The sequence below is a fragment of the Myotis yumanensis genome, unplaced genomic scaffold (assembly GCF_028538775.1).
Source record: "Myotis yumanensis isolate MYYU_CA2020_CCGP unplaced genomic scaffold, mMyoYum1.0.hap1 SCAF_1, whole genome shotgun sequence".
Classification (NCBI taxonomy): domain Eukaryota; kingdom Metazoa; phylum Chordata; class Mammalia; order Chiroptera; family Vespertilionidae; genus Myotis; species Myotis yumanensis.
Genome location: NW_027223752.1, coordinates 100944934 through 100951558, shown reverse-complemented (window position 1 = coordinate 100951558; position 6625 = coordinate 100944934).

Below are 6625 nucleotides of genomic sequence, written 5' to 3'. Positions count from 1 at the left end.
CTTTCCGATCGTTATCAACTCCCACTTTCCCACATTCTGTCTTCATGTCGGCATCCTCCTGTCGCACCAGGTCACACAAACTCATTGCCACCATTATTTCACCAGAGTGATTCAGAGTTCTGTAACAGCGATTATATAACACCACGAATACATGCATATGCAGGAACAATAACATCTATAGACTCTAGCAAAGAAGAAATTAGTAAAGGGTATTAAAATTACCTGAAGGGCTTTCTCAAATTACACAAGCCCTGAGATGCTGATACAATCCTACCTACTATTCTCTCCTGCAATACACATACTTGACTAACTCCTCATAACAGTGATCCTGTTTGGGGGGGGGCGGGGAGTACCCTCAGTTATGTTTGGGTGACGTTAAGAAACTCTACTTTATCCCCACTAATCTGATAGGTTAAAGTTACCAAAATTCTAAGTCTATAAGTTTGGGGAATATTTTTTTTTCTCGTAGTTAAAAATACAGGCTTGATCTCACTTATAAATTAAAGGAAAACTGTCTACTACCATAGTATCCCCAGTGGCATCACCAACTCTGGCACCTAGCAAGTGCCCAGTGAACATTTGCTAAACTAATTTATTTGGAACTCGTTTTAAAATGGGAAAGGTTTTACCTACCAATGGTACCTGAGAAAGAAGCATGTATCTAAACTATTAGCAGTGACTGTGATCCATTCTATTCATTTTTTTGTGTAGGATGTGTGTATAAACCGAGAACTGCCTCCTAACTCTGAGGAACAGGGGTGAGGAATGACAGCATGGTATTGGGGTGTCTGAGCCTTGATTACCTGTGACCCATGCACACCTTTGTGCACATCTGTATGTGGGCCTCAGCATGGTATATTAACACATGTGATATAGCTAAACAGTCAAGAACCTCTGGGATGATAGTTGCTTAAATGATAATATGCTAACCTACGGAGCCTCCACCTGTTTGTGATCTAGTCTTTGGTTACTCAAACTAGATGTTCCTTGCAATGCATATGTCCACCTGACTATAATCTATATCTAGATGGATAGCTAGATAGATAGATAGATGATAGATATAAAACTTAAAGTTTCTCATAATAAGCCAAATTAATCTCCATCCTCCCACTTGCCATGTCTGGAAAGCTATAAATTTAAAATAGTTTGATGTTGTTTTAAAACACTCTTCTTATCTGTGGCATTTGAAGTAAAGACAAGAAAATAACTTTTTAATTGCACTTAGCATTTTTTAAAAAAATTACAGGTTTTTTTGCCATGATTATCAAATAAGAACAATTATAACAATACACACACAAAAAGTCTTGTCGCCATTTAGCCACTGTTGTGGTGCAAGAACAGACCCAAAGAACAAAGAACATGTTCACTTTGTAATCCTTAGGATGGTATAAGCATTTCACATTCAGAAAGAAAGGCGTTGATAGAAACATTCAGAGAAAATACACATAGAGGGAAATGGGTTATTCAGCATTTATATTTAATTAATCTCAGTCATCTTTGTACTTACCTTGTAGAGCTCACAAGGGAACATCGCAAGCAAATCCACTCTTGCACTACTTATGTTCCCCAGAAACCTACGTGCCATCATCCATTAATTAGCACTGACCTGGATAGCAGAAGCTTCTTTATTCCACCACTTTAAAGGCAACCCCTTGTTGTGTCCAGAAGATTAAGAATCATTCAAAAAGAAGCCATAACAAAATAGAAAGCCATTACAACTGCAATAGAAGTAATCGGAGAGGGTACTCGGGCCTCAGGTGCATTGCCAGCAAAGACCATACTTTGGGAGATTGGACTCTTGCTTCATCGCCTTGGTTTTTTTAAACTTTCTTTTGACTATACATTTATCAAAAATTCTATCTCTCTAGCATATGAGCAGGAAACAAAAAACTTAATAGATAAGTCTCTGATGAATTTAAATTCAAAGATTTAAAAAAATGAAATTATGTGGCCAAAAGGATATATAGAGACATACTAAATAATAATAAATTTAAGAATGCAGGACACATAGCTGAAGAACTGATTAAAGAAGTTAATGTTGCACAGAGAAGAGTGATTTATGATATTCATAATTACGGTTCTAATTATGTTCTATAAACAACTGAATAATAACTTCTTTAAACTAAGAGCTCCTGTGCTGTTTAGAATGGTTAGCTCCTGTAAGCAAATGCCAAATATTTTCATTACTATTAGATTTGTCCTAGCTACCATTAATATTATGTGCTAATACTTCATCTTACTTAAGTCATTAATAATGGTCATTCGTTCAACATTCATTGAGCACCTACTCTGTGCCAAGTATTGAAGAATACAAACATGTTTAAGGCAAAATTCCTAGCCTCAAGGAGATTACAGAATGCTGATTTGTATATTTGCAATTGTTATTAACAAAATGGGAATTTGCCCATGTCCCAGTTTATCTCAGGTGTAACATTATGGATTATACAAGCAAATGAACCATGGAACCTAGCAAGGAACAAAGAAAAATAAAGCAAATGGTTCATGAGTACCATTAAGGGCACCACTTAGTTGGAGCAGGCTTGATGAAAGAGGTGGCATTTCAGGAGAACCAGCTTCCATTATTTCATTAAAGGCAGCAAATCTAGAACCAAGTCAAAGTGATTCTGAGAAAGTTAACAAACTGTTGAAGAGTCTCCAAAAGAGAGGAATGTACAGTGATACTAGAGACCTGAATGTCAATCCCAGTTTAGAAGACACTAAATCTAGTGGAGTAAACTTGGACATCTTGTTTACCTTTCTAAGACCATTTTCTTATTAATAAGATGTTCAGTTATTAATCTACCCAAGAAGTCACAAAGTGGGTGAGCATAAAGTTTGTAGAAATTTGGATTGGTTGCCAACATTTCCAATTCAGGAGATTTCATATAAAAGTCCAATTTACCAACTTTTGTTTTTGAGAGGAAGATATGGCAAGGCTGACCCACATTTCCATGTGGCAACCATTGACAGGAGCAGAGACTTGTGCCCCTTTTAGAGCAGGCATGGGCTTTGCCATCTGCCACATTCTATGTCCAAATTGCTTCACTCATCCTCCCAGCTACCCACCTGGCCTCAGTAGGTATTTGCATTTCCATCTCATGAACTGGATTTCTAAGGGCCTTTTGTTATTGTTGTTGAAAGCTATGGGAATGGTATTAAATTCATATAAATTAAAAGTACATATTGTAACACTGGCTGGGTGGCTCAGTTGGTTGGAATGTCATCCTGTACACCAAAAGTTTCAGGTTCGATTCCCAGTCAGGGCACATACCCAGGTTGTCAGTTCAATCCCTGGTCGGGGCGTGTATGGCAAGCAACCAATCAATGTTTCTCTCTCATCTCTCTCTCTCTCTCTCTCATCCTCTCTCACCAAAAATCAGTAAAAACATATCCTCAGGTGAGGATTAAAAATAAATAAATAAAAGTTGTAGGGAAAGGAGACAAAGTTCCCATACAGAAGGATTCCAAATAATTTATGTAGATGCTCCACCCTCAGGAAGGTGTAACCTACCTCCCTGCTCCTTAAGTGTGGGCTGTGTAAGGACAGGGGAGTGAGCAGGAGTAACTTTACCGTGGAGAGACCTGGCTAGCACTACCTCAGCTGGGTGATCAAGGCCAACTTCAATGGTGATAAGTCATGTTTACAGTAGGTACAGTCATCCTCCCAAAAACCCAGAACCCCAATCTAATCATGAGAAAAACATCAGAGAAATTCCAATAGAGAGACAATCTATAAAACACTTGACCAGTACTCTTCAAAACTGCCCAGGTCATCAAAAACAAGACAAGTCTGAGACTATAACTGCCAAGAAGAAGCTAAAGAGATGTAACAAGGAAATGAAATATGGTAGGCTAGGCAGGATCCTGGAACAGAAAAGGGACATTATGTACAAACTAAGAAAATCTGAATAAAGTATGGACTTCAGTTAATAACAATGTATCAATATTGGCTCAGTAATTATCACAAATGTACCACACTAATGTAAGAGAGTCATAATAAGGGAAATGAGGTGCAGGATGTGTGAAAACCTGTACTACCTTTGTCATTTTTTCTATAAATCTGAAACTGTTATAAAAAATAAAGCTTTTTTTAAAAATTGTGTATGTGTATCGTATATAGATATATACAAAGGAGACTGAAGTATCTCGAGGGGTGTGGAAGATTTGAGCATCCAAGGCTGAGAAGAAGCCCAGTCAGCAGCAGCATCTTTCCTGCACAGCACCGCCCCTAGTGTGGCTCAGCTCTGACCTCTGTCACTGTGTCTCTCAGACCCACATTGCAAATTCTTCCAGGAGAAAAGCCCATTGCTTCAATCTGGAGAGGCATCAAGGCCTGGACCCAGTCATTCTGCCCAGGGTTCAGTGTTAAAATACGGCCAGTGCACCCAGGCCTGTCTGTAAGTGACCACTTTGAGAAAAGGGGGAAGAGCTGTCAGTCTAGTCAGGTCCTTCTCAGCTCTGAATTGTAAGTGAGATGGTCTAAGACAGTGGTTCTCAACCTTCCTAATGCCGCAACCCTTTAATATAGTTCCTCATATTGTGGTGACCCCCAACCATAAAATTATTTTCGTTGCTACTTCATAACTGTAATTTTGCTACTGTTATGAATCGCAATGTAAATATCTGATATGCAGGATGTATTTTCATTGTTACAAATTGAACAGAATTAAAGCATAGTGATTAATCACAAAACAATATGTAATTATATATGTGTTTTCCGATGGTCTTGGCGACCCCTGTGAAAGGGTCGTTCGACCCCCAAAGGGGTCTCGACCCACAGGTTGAGAACCACTGGCAAGAGAAGAGGCTTAGGTGGTAAAGTCAATATCCTAAAACTTAAAGCCAGAGATTCTCTAACAAAGGAGCACCGTTTGCATTTGTCATTTTTTCATGCTAGAAAAGCTCTCAAGTTGGTCATGAAATTGTATGAAGTTGAGATTTATAAAAATTAGTTTTCTGTAAAAATTGGTTTAGCCCCCAAGTCCTCGGGTCAACTTTCCTGACTTCTACCTACTCTGGCAAGGGGACCAGTCCAATGCAGACCGGCTAGGAGGCATGGAATAGTTAACCAGCTAAAGGCTGCCACTGCCAGCCCTTGCAGTAGGTGCCTCGGCAAAAATTGGGAAGACATTCTCCCTTAAGACACTTCACTTCCATTTGTTGGGAAATTGATGCAATATGCTGCTTTCGTTAGAACAAGACACTTCACTGACACCTGTCAGGAATTTGTCAGAATAAAAATACAAATGTGTGATACCTATGATGTGACCATGGTTGCCTGTACTCCACCAGCTGTACAACCACGTGCTGCCTCTCTGGGTGCTATTGCCTACTGCGAGCAAGTGTCATCTCTTTAGAGCCTTTCCAAGCCTGAGCTTACTTTCATGTCTCACTACATATAATTCTCCCAACAGACTGGGCATTCCAACTGTCATGGGTAATCATTATTTTGTTTACCTTGGATTGAAGTAAATAATCTCTTGGCCTGATCCTATAATTCCCTCAACCATAACAGCAGGGTAATAGCATCCTTTGTGCCTATGTGTCACAATCGTTAAGTGAGAATGCACATCAAAGCACTGTGCACAGCTCCTGACAAATCAGGAGGCCTCCATCGACACTCAGTTCCTCCCTCTCGACTTAAAAATATTACGGCCCACCAGACCAAGTCAGGATTCTCAGTGGAAAGATCACAGGGTTATTGTGAAAATGCTCAGATATATAGCCTCACCTTTCCGTGTGCAGGAAGATGGAACGGCTTTTACCTGCCAGACAGTGTGTGCGCTCTTCACAAATTATACTGGGAAAAGCAGTTTATGCTTATGAACTAAAGATCCAATTTCTAAACATAATATGATGAAGCTTTAGAAATTCATTTCAAAGACATTTTTTCCTTGAAAAATATTTCTTTGCTTTATTTTTCTGTATCTTAAGCCCTGACCGGCTTGGCTCAGTGGATAGAGTGTCAGCCTGTGGACTGAAGGATCCCAGGTTCGATTCCGGTCAAGGGCATGTACCTTGGTTGCGGGCACATCCCCAGTAGGAGGTGTGCAGGAAGCTGCTGATCGATGTTTCTCTCTCATCGATGTTTCTAACTCTCTGTCCCTCTCCCTTCCTCTCTGTAAAAAATCAATAAAATATATTTTAAAACTGTATCTTAACTTAACTGCATTGTGTGTTAATTTGGCTGCAGTGAAATAAATTAAGGACATAAATCCAGAGGGAGTATTTTTTATTTTTTAATCCTCACCCAAGGATAAGTTTTTCATTGATTCTAGAGCAGTAGTTCTCAACTTTCTGGCCCTTTAAATACAGTTCCTCATGTTGTGACCCAACCATAAAATTATTTTCGTTGCTACTTCATAACTGTAATGTTGCTACTGTTATGAATCGTAATGTAAATATCTGATATGCAGGATGGTCTTAGGCGACCCCTGTGAAAGGGTCAGTCGACAGCTAAAGGGGTTGTGACCCACAGGTTGAGAACCACTGAGAGAGAGAGAGAGAGAGAGAGAGAGAGAGAAACATCGATGTGAAAAACAATCGGTTACTTCATGCAGGCACCCCAACCAGGGATTGAACCTACAACCTGGGTAATTGCCCTGACTAGAAATTGAACCCATGA